The sequence below is a fragment of the Lagopus muta genome, chromosome 3, assembly GCF_023343835.1.
Source record: "Lagopus muta isolate bLagMut1 chromosome 3, bLagMut1 primary, whole genome shotgun sequence".
Lineage (NCBI taxonomy): Eukaryota > Metazoa > Chordata > Aves > Galliformes > Phasianidae > Lagopus > Lagopus muta.
This window is the reverse complement of record NC_064435.1, coordinates 17,993,160-18,007,740: the sequence shown is the minus strand read 5'-3', so window position 1 is coordinate 18,007,740 and position 14,581 is coordinate 17,993,160.

Genomic DNA, 14,581 nt, shown 5'->3' with positions numbered 1-14,581 from the left:
GGGTTAAGACATCATCGATCTCTACAGCAACCTGAAAAGAGGTTGTGGCAAGGTGGGGATATGGCCTCATCTCCCAGGTAACAGTGATATGATGAAAGGTAATGGCCTCAAGTTGTACCAGGTGGGGGTCAGGCTGGATATTAGGAAAGATTACTTCTCAGAAGTAATTGAGGTGAGGTACTGGCACCGGCTGCCCCGATAGGTGGTGGAGTCATGACCCTGGAGATATTCAAGAAGTATAGACAAGGTAGTGAGGTCCAGCCAGTATGAATTCATGAAGGGCAGGTCCTGCTTGACCAGCCTGATCTCCTATGATTGAGTGACCAGTCTGGTGGATGAGAGAAAGGCTGTTGATGTAGTCTACCTACTGTCCAACAAAACACTTGACACTGTCTCCCACAGTATTCTTTTAGAGAAGCTGGCTGGTTTGGGGCCCCCTCACTACAAGAAAGACACTGAGGCTTTGGAATATGTCCAGAGAAGGGTAATAAAGCTGTGAGGAGTACAGGTCTTATGAGGAGTGGCTGAGGGAACTGGAATTATTTAGTCTGGAAAAAAGGAGGCTCAGGGAGACCTACAACTACCTTAAGGGAGGCGGCGGCAAGGTGATGGTCAGCCTCTTCTCCCATGTAACTAGTAATAGGACTAGAGGGGATGGCCTCAAATTCCACCAGTGGAGGTTCAAGTTGGATATTAGGAAAAATTTTTTCTCTGGATGTGGCTAGGTGCTGGAACATGCTGCCCAGGGAGATGGTGGAGTCACCATCCCTGGAATTGTTCAAGAAACACTTAGATGTTGTACTTAAGGACATGGTTTAGTGGGAAATATTGGTGATAGGTGGACAGTTGGACAAGATGTTCCTAGTAGTCTTTTCAACCCTTATGATTCTTTAATTCAAAACCATTTCAGAAGGGAGCCTCCTTTGTGTATCCTTCAGAGCAGTCAGAAAGCAAACACGCTGTGGTCAATAATGATGAAGTTGCAGTGAGTAAAGGAAGTAATACATCTCCTGCAGGGCTTCAGGACGCTGTTTTGCCTCCCCACCACCCTGAATCATGGTGCTGCTCATAGAGAACTCTCATCTACACCTGGACTTCCTCAGCAGTTCTCCATGCAACAGATCAGGGAAGGTTTTGGGGTACTGGTGAAGGGCACAGAATTCTGTGGTTCACTGGCTTGCATCCATCTACTATTTCAAGTCTTAAAAAATACCCATCATGAGTCAAGGGTGGGAAAATTGTCAAAAAGAGAACCAGCACTAATAGTGTTTGCTGAACCTCAATCATTTGCTTTGGCACATATCTTGTAGTCCTCAAAACTGCAGAATGTGATAATCCAGAGCATGGAAACACCTCTTCATCCGAGCTACAGGAAGTCCAGATCAGTATTTGCATGTCTGATATCATCCGATGTGCTGATATGGCAAAGTAGCTGCCTGCCAGGTTAGACAAGACATGTAATAAATGGCACTGGTTTGCTACTTCAGGTTAAAATTCACATTTATCACCAAGATGTCTTGTCAGACGTTTGATGCTTAAATTATCATTGTCTGCAGGGAATGGATGGTACAGGAAGGCAGGGAGCAGCACATACACCTCCAAAGCTAGAAAAGTTTTTTCCATGTTGTTCCTTCTGTAACAAGCTATATTTGCTGTTTCTGTACCTTCATTTGGATTCTCAAGATTGTCACAATGTGCTGGAATGTGACCAACACAGAACAAAAGCGGTGAGCATAGAAGAGACCAAGTTGGTTGGGTCACAACATATAGCTTTGTCAATAAAGCCTGTCCTGCTCACTGCCCAACCAAACTGCTCATTACTGTTTGGAAGATGCCTGGAAAAAGGCAAACAGTGCTGTCCCCAGGAGGACACAAGTAGGAGCCAGGGCCAGCCAGCAGCAGCATGATATGCTGAAAGACAGCAAACCCATTACACACAACTGTAAAATCAGCCATAATTAGAGGGATGTGGAAAGAGAGGAAAGTTTCTGAGGAGCTAATTCTACACTTCTTAGATGGGAGGGCTGTAAATCACCTTTTTTATCAGTGCACTGGTAATACTGTTGCAGCATAAAATACTGCTGGCAAGAGGGCAGCCCTCTCCATACCATTATCCAACAACGGTATTCTTACTCACTCAGGCTATATGTCATTCTTATATTGAGCTTCTCTCTTGAGAAATGCAAACTAATTTTAAAGGAAGATGGCTCCTCCAGAATGCTCTCCATCTATGTTCATGCCCAGAGTATGACTCAGATGTTTGGAAAAGGAGCAGGACATCCTTCTGTCTTCAAAGACCCCATCAGTACCCTTAAAACATTTTTCCAGGCCTCCACCAGAAGTCAGCCTTTTCCAGTCCTGTGCCAGATCCTGGCTGCATCCGTATTGCAATTGCTGGGTAGGAACCAATTTATCTCAGACATCACCCTTGTGTGGACAGATTGCACTTGTGGAGAGCTTGAATTTCCATTCAAGGCAAGAGGGAGCACATACTGCCAGCCTTGGGGAAAGCATTCCTAGCAAGTTCTATGGCCCCATCCTGGAGCCTGACTTTAGCCCTAGCATGGTTGTGACATTCTTTTTAAGTATGGGTGCCTTGCACTGCTTGGTACTTGCACATTTCCATTCAGCTATCTCAAGTACAGAGATGAATACAGCCACAGAAAGGCTGAGGATGACAGAGACCTCTGGAACCATCAGGTCTAACCCTGCTCAAGCAGGCTCACCCAGAATTGGGGACCCAGAACTAGAGCAGTCAGATTTTGAATAACTCTATGGATACTCTATGACCTCTCCGGGCAAGCTGTGCCAGAGTTTGATCACTTTTACAGTAAAAATATGTTTTCTTGTGCTCAGATTTAATGGAATGCTTTTTAATTTGTCTTACCTTGTCACACAGCACCGAGAAAGCCTGTATCCCTCTTATTCATTCTCCTCCACCAAGTATTTATATGCATTGATAAGAATCCCCTGAGCATTCCACTCTCCAGACTTAATAGCCCCTTCTCTCTCAGCCCCTTCTTCAGTAGAAGATGCTCCAGTCCTTTGTGGCCATTCTCTGGGCTCACTCCAGGAAGTTCATGATTCTCTTGGGATCACTTGAATATGTCCATTTCTCTCTTGAATGGGATAAATGAATGGTGGCACAGAAATGCCAGCTGAGATGGACACAGTGCTGACTCTGTTTGGGTAGCACAAGGACAACAGGTCTGAGTCTTATTATGGAGAACCTCATCAGACAAGCTGATACGCCACCAAAACATACAGTCCCAGATTCATCAGAATAGAGGTCACAAACATTATGTGACAAGTATGATCTCAGCACTTGACTTGGTAGTCTTTTTGTACCACCAAGTCAGCAAATCTGGCTGAGGTAGCTCCAGCATGCTTAATTATACCTCCAGTGGTCTGCACCCAGTTTTGCTCTTGCTTTTCCACTGTAATACTTATAATACTGACCAAGGAGTTGATTCATTATTATGATTTGGTTTTTCAGTCTTCCTTGGGAAGCAGAGAGCTTTCGTAAAAGCAAACAGTATCTTAACAGATAAAATATGCGTCCTTATATGTTATACGTGCCCAGGTTAAGACTGAGGATGTATAGGAAAAATCCTGCAGTATTACAAAATTTTTTTGAACAAACACTGGAAGAAAGTCAACTTGAGTTAAGTCAGCAATTAGCATGGCTACACTCAGAACGATTTTCTTTGTGTCTGTCTCAGTTATCTCTGATATCATTAGCTGATGCGTCAACCAAAAAAGCTGTCACTACTGACAAGCTACTGGGGAGTTTTGCTCAAATCTTTCCCTAAATTGTGCTGTTTTGTATGTGAGGTATAAAAAGCATGTGTGTTTGTGTTACTGGCTTCTAGGTTAATAGCCTGTTTATTTTTCCTTGAGACAGCTCTTTGGCTTTCAAAAAAGCATGCAAACACTGATTATAAGGGAATAACTAACACTTGCTGGAGTAGAACTGCTCCAAGAAACCATTCAAGAAGTGCAAAAACAGAAAGACAAAAAGTCACTCCAATGCTTTCCTGAAAGGTGTGATATTTAAGTTCCAAATCAGCAAAAGACAGACTACGCCTGCAGCTGAGACACATGCTGAGACAATGCATCACACAACCTCCCTCCTTCGCATTTTCTCTGTTTTCCTTCTTGGCCAGGTCTGAGAGCTGCACTCGGGGTGTGAACCACACAGGCTGGGCACTGTGTGCACACACATCACACCAGGAGTGCTTGGAAAGCTGAGCCTGCGTGCATGGCCTTGGGATCTCAGCCACGCAGGGAGCTCAGCAGCCCCAGAGGTTGGATTGCAGCTGGGAAAGGCAGCACAGATTTAAATTGTGGATTTAAGCACCTGGGGGTGAAAGGAGCGATTTCCACTAATTCATCCTGTGGGGTCACACAGGGACACTGCTGTTGACAAAAGCTGCAATGTTTATCAGCTAGATGCCCAAACTGCTCTGATCCCACTGGCTGATTGAAGAAAGATAGTTGAATACAGACTGCTTTTACGTGTTTCTGTCTGCTGAACTAACACATGCAGCCTAGTGTGCTAAGCAGCACGTTTCTTCCTTCTCTGTCAGTGAAGTTATGTTTAAAAATGAAACATGAAGAAAACACCATACTATAAGTCTTTAAGGATCCAAGTAATATTTGCAGTAAATCCCCCACCTACCTGACACTGGATGTAAAAGTACAGTTAGCACACTGCTCACTAGAAAGTTAGGCAGAAAATTTTAGGGATGTACAGTGTGGCTAGGACAGTATTGCTATAGAAGCCCTGGCATAACCTGACTCTTTGATGTTCACTGCGTGATCCTAGCTTTGCTATGACTTTGCTATGGCTTTGCAGATTGAGGTAGGTGTTTTTAAACACACTACATCTGTACTGTGAGCATCACCTAGCAGGCAGGCAGGCAGCAGGAATACACCAGTCCAGTTAGGGGCTGATCTGCTGGAGAGGAGCTCTGCGGAGAACCTGGGTGGGTGTCCTGGTGGACAACAGGTTGGCCATGAGCCAGCAGTGTGCCCCTGTGTCCAAGAGTGCCAATGATATTCTGGAGTGCATTAAAAAGAGCATGGCCAGAAGATCAAGGGAGGTGATCTTCCCCCTCCACTCTGCTGTGGTGAGGCCACAAGGATGATGATGGGCCTGGAGCATCTCCTGTCTCAGCCTTTCCTCATACACCTGGGACCGCTGAGCCTGGAGAAGGCTGAGGCAGGATCTCTCATCACTGTTGATAAATACAAAAAGTGCAGGAGTTAAGTGGATGGGATCAGATTCTTTTCAGTGGGTAAGACAAAGGGCACAAACTGGAACACTGAATGTTCCTTATGTACACAAAGAAAAACTTCTTTACTGCAAGGGTGACAGAGCACTGGAACAGGCTGCCCAGGGAAGCTCTAGAGCTCCTTTTCTGGAGATATTCAAGGTCCATCTGGATGCCTGCCTTTGTGACCTGCTGTAGAGAACTGCTGTAGCAGTGGGGTTGGACTAGATGATCTCCAGAAATCCCTTCTAATCCCAACAATTTTGTGATTTGAAAGCACCAGGACGCACAAGCCACCTGGAACAATCACACTCCATAAATTTCTGCCCTCACTTTAGATCAATCTAGTAATAATAAACTGATTCTTACAGTTCCTGGCAGGCCACCTCAGTATGAGAAGCATTCTCCCCCTTGTTCAAGCCAACGATCTCCCAGCCAGACTGCTCCTCTAACTCTGGGAGGTTTGGACTGTGCTGACTCCTTGCTCTCAGCCGTCCTCACGCTGTATTATTTACTTGCAGCTCCTATGAAAATTCTAGTTTGGAGCCTTCATCAGACTGATAGCAAGAGCTGTTCCCCCAGCAGAGAGCTTGCTTCGGCGTCACTTAATAAATCAGAGTTCCAACACAAGAGAAAAAAAATAAAGTATGTTGGAAATTTAGAATTGGATCTTTTCTGTCATTCTTCTCTCATCACAAGTAAACCAAAGAGGAAAGGAAGAAGCCTGTGGTACTAGAAGCCTTTGGATTGTTATAAGTACTAACCAAAACCTCCAACCAGCTGCCAGAGACTACTTTCCCCAAGCTTATTATTCCATTTCTGTTTCTGCCATTTAACTCCTCAATTGTAATATTTCCATGCAAACAGCATGGTGTGCCTGAAATATCTTATCAAGGAGAAACCAAACTGCTTTCTCTCTTGGAAGATGGGTGGGATTCTTAATGAGCCAACAACAAAAAAAAAGACCAGATAAAATTAAGAGAAAAACACTAGACTATTTTATCCTCTTTCTTTTCCCCAAATGCCTTGCCTGGCTCTCCAGCCCCACCATTGCCATTAACTAACGTAGAAAGATATTCAGAGAAAAAGTTGCCAGGTCATTGGCCAACAACCCCTTACACTGATGCAAATTTAACACTTCTTCCACATATACATGGCCATTAACACTTGTATTTTCTCCACACCTCAGCTCTCATTTCCTCCTACCTTTGCTCAGTACTTACTGATTCGTTTCTAACAGCTTCTTTTGTCTTCTCCACAACACACTCAGCACTGTTTGTGCTTTCCCCCCCTCAGTCTTCTCTTCCACTTCTGCATCCCATTTCTTTAGATATCTCTTTCAAACTCTCCTCTAGAGCAGAGACTTTCCCCCATGGCTTCCCCTTGCACCCTTTGCACTCCCTTGTGACAGTCTATAAAAAAATCCTCAGTTCAAGCATATCACAGAGCTGTAAAGAACTCGTGTGAGGCATGCAGTGCATCTCAGATTCCCTGCTGCAGTCTGCACAAATTGATGGATGCTGTTATGGAAGGATAACGCCAGGTGGTAGATATACTTTTATATCCTATTTGCTTTCCTCACATAACACAGAGTCAACATATAAAGGGAGTAAAAAGAGGGTCCTGTGATGACCCCCTCCAAACAAATCCAGGATCTAGCAGACAAAACAAAGGTAAAGAGAACTTATTAGGCTACTGAAACCTGTGTTCATAAACTCACACAATTAACTTCTTTGTAGCTTTGGCCCACATGTTAAACAGCCCTACTAACTCCAGTGCTACACTTTAGTAAAGCACTTATACGATAAGCTATAAATAATGTGCAATCCCCCCCCCCCCCCCCCCCAAGGAAATTCTGGTTTTAGCATTTTATCAGCTTTCAGTTCTGCTGCCTTCTAACAAGACTTTCTGAGGATTTTTTTCTTCTGAGTTGAATTTGGTGGTGAGTGGGAGTGAAGACAGAAATCCAATAAGCCCGAAGGCAATTGCTGCACTGGCAGTGTGCAGTGCTTTTTATTTTGAAACTGGCATGAAGGCCCTCTAAGTAACACAAGCTTTTTTTTTTTTTTTTGACAGAGCTGACAAATTATATAACGAGATGCTGTCTGATAGTTTTTTGGGAGGATTAGGATGGAAAGAAGTAAAAATGAAAAGCTCACTTCACATCAGGGGTATTTCCTCAACATACTATTAAAGGAAGCACCTTTATCCAAAGAACTCCAATGGCACTTTAAGCACTGTAACCAAGACTTGAATTATCACAGCTACGCAAATTAGGTTTCTCTTGGTCTTCACTTGGACATATCATTAATAAGTTGATAATCACAAATGCTTGATGTCTCGCAAATCCTGTTTACTGTGTGGGAGGGGGCTTCACAAATTATTGGCACCTTTGAATGGTGCAAATAACTTTTTAGCCTTCAGAACTAAGGCTATGATGTATTTGTAACGATCAGAGATCAACACGATGGAATGGTGATTCAAGAGGTGTAATGACAAAGGGACTAGCACAGTGGGAAGGTATTGCAAAAGGAAAAGTGCTCACCCATCTCTGAAGATCAAGGCTCACAAGGGAAACTCTACAAGCATGGGCTCTCCAACTAGAGATTCTCCCCCAGTGGCAGTCAGCCCTTAAATGATGTCTAAGAGAGGTGCAGCCAGACTCCATCCCTTTCAGTCACACAGCTGAATTGCCTTCACCTGTGCTCCCAGGACTAACTGGGTCCTTTCCCCAGGTGATCAATCAGTGATTCAGGCCATGACTCAACAGTTACCACACAGTAATCCCAGTTGAATTTGTGCAAGAAACTAACACCTAAACACACTGAAAGCTAAAATAGTTTTGTCTTTTTTTTTTTCCTCTAACTTAATTTGAACCCCCTGTAGTCCAAGAGAAATTATGTCATTTCCCACTCTTGGTTGGTCTTGATATTCAAATTGTGCAACATACAAACTATAACTTTTGTACTAATACCTCCTAACAAATGCTTTGCAATCTTTGGAGGCTGACTGCTTTCAGCAAGTTTCAGATCCTTCAGGCACCAGGAAGCATCAGAGAGGAAAATAACTTGAAAATAACTCTCTATTTTATATATGCTTAACAGTCAAGATTTCCTCCATTAAGAACAAGCTTTTTTCCTCCAAAAATCTTAGGAAAAGTGTTTTCACATGAAAGAAATTACTCATCACAACACTCTGGTAGGATGGAAGGATGAACTATGTTTTTATGTAGGATAAACTTGTACTATGTAAATATTATTACCTTCTTATTTACTCAAAACATATCCATCTAGTATAAAGGGAGGAAACAAGGATCCTTGAAACATGCTCATTAAAGCAGTGAAAATAGGCCAAAAAAAAAATTAAGTATCATCTGAAGAAATAATATCATGTATTTCTGTACCCTTTTTAGAGTACTAGGATATGAAAACACTGAAATAGTTGGTTAACATCACAATATTCTAAGAAGGTGCTTTAACTCCTTACTGCAGGCACAAAAGTTCCATGTTGAAGCCAGGTACACAAGCCACGCATCACATCCAGTCTTGTATTAACTATGACATCAAAACCTGCTTATGCATTCAATAGAGCCCTTAGGTACAGCATGAGATAAATAGCATGCCTTGTGCTCACTAGGGTTAACAAATAAGCGTTCCCAGCTTGGACATAAAAAGGTTTCTGACCTAGTGACTTCTGCATATGCTGCCAATGGTTATTATCAGAGGAATAAAACCTTGAGTCTTGTAGCATGGGATCCAGTCTATAGGAGCTGAGCAGCAGGGCTAGCTCCTCTTCGCACATGTACAGCTAGCCCTGTACTGCTAGCCCTCTCACCAGCACCCAGGTGTTTCCTTGTGCCAGTCTCCTACGGACACTGGATGTTCAGGGTATTAAAACCTCAACCTAATTAAATCACAGAATCACAGAATTGTAGGGGTTGGAAGGGACCTCCAGAGATCATCGTGTCCAACCCCCCTGCCAAAGCAGGTTCCCTACACCAGGTTGCACACGTGGGCTTAAAATAGGCTTAAACATTCACATAGTTAGCACTAGATTTCTCTTCATAGCTATCTTAGTATGCCCATAGCTGGTACTTAATTATCTCCAGGAAAACAAGCTCCAACATTAAAACCTAATGCATATTTTCATGCTCCTTGAGCTATAGAACACGTTTATACCACATCATGATTTTACTGGCTACTAAAGATCAAATGTGTCTGAAGTCCATGACTTAAGAATGCAAACTCTCATAGAGGATGCCTAGGAACACAGGATAAAGAACTTTAGTCCACATCATTAGCACAGTGTAGATGTGTAGACTTGCTGTTTCCAGTCCAACTGCCACCATGAAACCTACTCTTTTACAGAAGGGAAAAAGGGATTGTATACCATTTGAATTTAAAATGCCTCCATAACACTGAGGACACAGAACAAGAAACAAACATCCTATCTCCAAGGTGGTGCTTGTGGAGTAGAACCAAGAAAGGTGCTGAGGTGTAGCTTAATGTTTAGCTCAGACTGCAAAAGTACCATAACCAACCTCTACTTCAGTAACTTAATATATCCTTGGACAGCTATAATTCAATGATGCTTTTGCTCTTTGTAAAGTACCACTCATTCCTGAAGTGAAAATATGCATTAGGAGGCTTGCAGAGAAGCATCTCCATTTATTGAAAAGTATAGCTTATTCACTCAGGACTGCATTATACAAGAAAAAAAAGAGTTATTTTATAGCCTGCTAGCTTGCTGCTAAGATCTGGTAACAAATATTTTGTAACTGTGCTCCTGATGCCAGTTGTCTTCTTTTCATAGGATACAGGATTTACAAGTGTGTCTGCAGGGAGCTCACATGCAATTCCTATGCAAGTTTTCCACAACTTGTTCTCAGTACTGAGCAACATGCCATAACAATACCCACTGTCTGCATCATTTTGCTATGGCAGTCTGCTAGGCAGGTATTTCTTCACTGCTGCCGTGTTTACTTACAAAGATAGTACACCAAGGCATCCACAGAAGGCACCAGGTAAACATAGTCAGATTTCCAGCTGTGTGTCAACCACGATTTCCAACTCCCTCCATTTGCCTATTCCAACAAATAGAAGAATTGCCTTTCCCATTCACAGGAAAGCTACAGCCTCATGATGTTTCTACATACCTGCCTTTCCAAGCTGCTGACACAGCTCATAGCCACCTGATTTTGCTTGTTAAGGCTCATTAGCAGTAAGATAATTAGTGGACAGGGAAAGAACATAACTTGTACACTGGGAGATCCTCATACCATTCTTACACTTCCACATGCTACAGGGAGCTTGTTATTTGATGCAGAACCCTATTTGTTTAAGAATTCTTGAATGAATGCTGTAGGAGTTATTTCTGTGTTCATCTGCCATCAGAAGACATTGCAAAACAGTCATAAAATTAAGAAATGACCAACAACCTAGCCCTCAGAAAAAATAAATAAATCACAGCTTCACAGATTTGCACTTTTCTATATTTAAAAAGACTGCAATCTTTTAATCTTTTCTACTAACAGAGAACTTAACAACATAACATTGCAAATGCTCAAGTTTACTGGAGAAAAAAAAAAAAGCTTTGTTCAAAATGCCATTGCAGGAGTAAAACTAGAAGACTTCTCCATCCTCAGCTTTCCTCCCTCTTCCCTCCTGTTTTTTCTTTTGATTCTCTTTCCAAAAAAATCTTTGAAGTTCTTCATCTCTTCCCCTTTCAAGGACTCCTTCAGACAGTTGCTACAAATATTTTTGTGAGTCAAAAGATGCACAAAGTTGATATTATCATGTAACTCAAGGATGAGAGCAACTATTCTTGGATGCTTATAAAACATCACTACTAATATTTATAAAGAATAGTCAATGGAAAGAAAGTTATGATGGAATTTGCAATTGTCATGCTTAAAATGAGTTTCATCTACTGCCAGCCTCTTGCAACACATGCTCCAGACAGCTTCATCCTTCGGCTGAGAACGTTTTGCTTCCCAGCTTTGTTTGTTTCAGTCACAACTCTATTTTGTGAAGATTTGAGTTTGACATGTTACTGAAACTCACTGCAGCAAACAGTTGATCCCATAAAGGCTCATACTTCTGGAATTTAAGCAGTGCTACAGTCTGCACACACCTCCTTGTATACGCATATCTGAAAGATGAAAGGTCAGAAAAACCTGAAGAATTGAAAGTTGTAACATGACAATGATTTTAAAACTGAATGACTATACTCAAAAAATTCTTACTGCCAAAAGTGAAGAGGTACCTGGGTCATTTCCCCTCAGTTCACAAAAAAAAAATTCATTTAAAATTCTTTAATTATTACACAACAGTACTGTGACTGCATTATCAAACAGAACATGGCTATTACAGTATTTTGATTGTTCTAAAGCTACTTCACTTAGTAGCTTGGCACTGTAATAATTTGGAATTCACACTTTGCAGTTTCATCACTCTCAAGAGAAAACTTGAGAAACAGCAAGAAGCTCAGCATAGATGAATGTGCTCATCTCTAGGAAACTACAATACCAAATACTATCTCCAGCTCTGATTCTGCCCACCCTCCTCCCTCCCCATTCTCATCCTGGGAACTAATCCCATATATTAGCAAAGCGAATCCTTGGGCATTAGAACAGCTTTCTATATTCATGTGTACAGACCAAAACAACTCACCATTAACTGCTAACTTCTATCAGGGCAGCAAAATTGTTTTGACAGTCATGAGATGAGAGGCATCAGTAAGAACAATAAGCAGTATTTATTAAAGCAAAATTATAGAATGATTGAATCACTTGAGTTGGAAAGGACCTTTAAAGGTCACCTAGTTTAACTCCCTTGCAATGAACAGGGACATCTACAGAGATCAGGTTGCTCAGAGTTTGGTCCATACTAAATGTCTCTAAGGACAGGGCATCCACAAACCACCTCCCTAGAAAACCTTTTCCAGTGCCTCATCACCATTATTGTAGAAAACTTTCCTTAAATCTACAGAAAATCTGCCTTTTTTAGTTCGAAGTCACTTCCCCTTGTTCTGAAACAACAGGCCCTGCCACAGAATCTGTCACCTTCCCTCTTACAGCGCCCTTTTACATGTTGAAGATCTGCTATCAGGTCTCCCTGAAGCTCTCTCTTCTCCAGGCTGACCAGCCCCAGCTCTATCAGCCTGCTCTCATAGGGAAGGTGTTCCATCCCTTGTACCATATCAAGAAAGACAATTCGTCAGTATTATTCCTTTATACTTAATAAAAAAGCACAAAACATTACAGGATTAGAGACTGTACTATACTGATAAGTCAGATTTAAGCATCTACTGGAAACTACTACAAATACTCTGCTGAATTAAAGATGAAGTGTGTTTTAGAGTTATTAGTACACATATTAATACATCTGACATATTACAACAAAATGATTTAGATTGAAAAGAACCTCTGGGATTCATTGAGTTCAACTCCTTGCTCAAAGTTGTAACTTTATCACAATGCTCACATACTCAGTTGAGCATTTTTAAGGGTAAACATTCCTCAGTGTCTCTGGATGACTGGTTCCTGTGCTTGAAGTAAAAAAAAAAACAAAACTTTTTAAATCTAATTGGAATTTTCCAATTACAATTTACTTACAACTGTATCTTCTCGCTCTACACCAATGGACTTTCAAAGAAGTTCTAACTTGAAATCTCCAATTATGTACCAATGAAGACAGCAATGAAATCTGTTCTTTGCCTGCTTTACTTAAGGAACATGCAGTTCCCTCAGATGGAGGTTTTATATCACGTGCTCTTGACTCCTCACTCTTTTGGTGGTAATCCCCACTGGACTTGCACAAGATCAGTATCTGCCTTATACTAGGGTTGTTCCATCCCAGACACAGGACTTCACACTTTGCTTTGCCAAAACTCAGACAATTCCCATCAGTCAATTCCTCTAGCCTGCTTCACTTATTCTGAATTACAACCTTGCACTCCAGCAGGTGGATTTCTCCCTACCTCCAAGGTTGGTATTGCAAACTGTATGTGATTAGACAGAGGGAAAGAAATGTCTGCCTTGAACTTTAACCACATTTAAAGAGATACCTGCTATTTTCATGGAAAAATCTGCTCCTATGACTTTGTTTCTTGGATAACAGACGACAGACATTAAGTGTCTTATAGAAGTTAGTATTACATTTGTAGAAGTTTGGGAAAGAAAAGGAATTTCTTTTCACTGTTACTAACAATTCAGATTCTCTTTTCATTGCATAATGCAATATAGAAATTGATTAATGAGGCAGCCTGGATACCATTTTTGATGAATCAGTCACATGAAGGCTAAACTTGCACATTACTGAGCATTCAACACTTCTGTAGACATGCCCTCAGCATGCTATCAGTGACAAAATACTAGTGTTCAAGTAAGATGAAATTGCCTTGAAAACAAATCTTTTTTGCACAAGAAAAGCTGTACTAGCCAATCCTTCCTTAGGAGAAAACAAGTGAGCCAACTTAGACTTCAAGCTGATTTAAAAGCACCATACTCCTAGTCTATTACAGTATCTTTCACATTACTTGATGCTTTATGCCAAATTAGGTATTTAATACTCTTCATAAGTTATTCTTATGCAAGGAGATGAACATGTTGTAACAAAGAGCAACACAACAGAAACACTCCAAGTCAGAACTAAATATTTTCTAAGAACTTATGATCAAGTCACAAGGTACAAAGGTCCTTCTTTACATGAAATAGTTCTACAGCTCACCTTTTGCCAGCTCTGGCATCATACTAACTATCCAGTAAGTCCTTCAGTTTAAATAAAGATGAAAAAAACTAGCTGGAAAAATACTGTAGGAAGAGAGTGGGCGAGTTAAAACAACTTGCTACATGTATGTCAGTACATCACTTCATAGAACTTCACAAAAAGAGCTAAGAAGTTAGTATGTGACTGGGATACAGTACAAGGGAGTTACATCCCCACCCCTGATCTTAAAAGCAAAACTGTGCAGATGCCATCTTTTCCTTTCCAATGCCTGCACTGACCAATCAGTCTGCACTTCACAGAAAACCCAGGATACTTTCTAGGGATCTGACCTGGGAGGTGTTATGCTGTATTCTGCAGAAAAAGAGATGCTAAGGAAGAAAAACAAAACAAAACAATCATTGAAATGATGGCTGAAGAAAACCATGTTAAAATAGATTTTAAAAGTTACAATAGTCAAACAATACAGAATTTAGTTTATTGGTTGCTTTATGAATCTTCAGAATTTTGTCTGCCAAAAATAAAAGTTTTCAACCTACCAAGCTCGTTATCCACACCTTTAGAAAGGCTTTTCTGCTG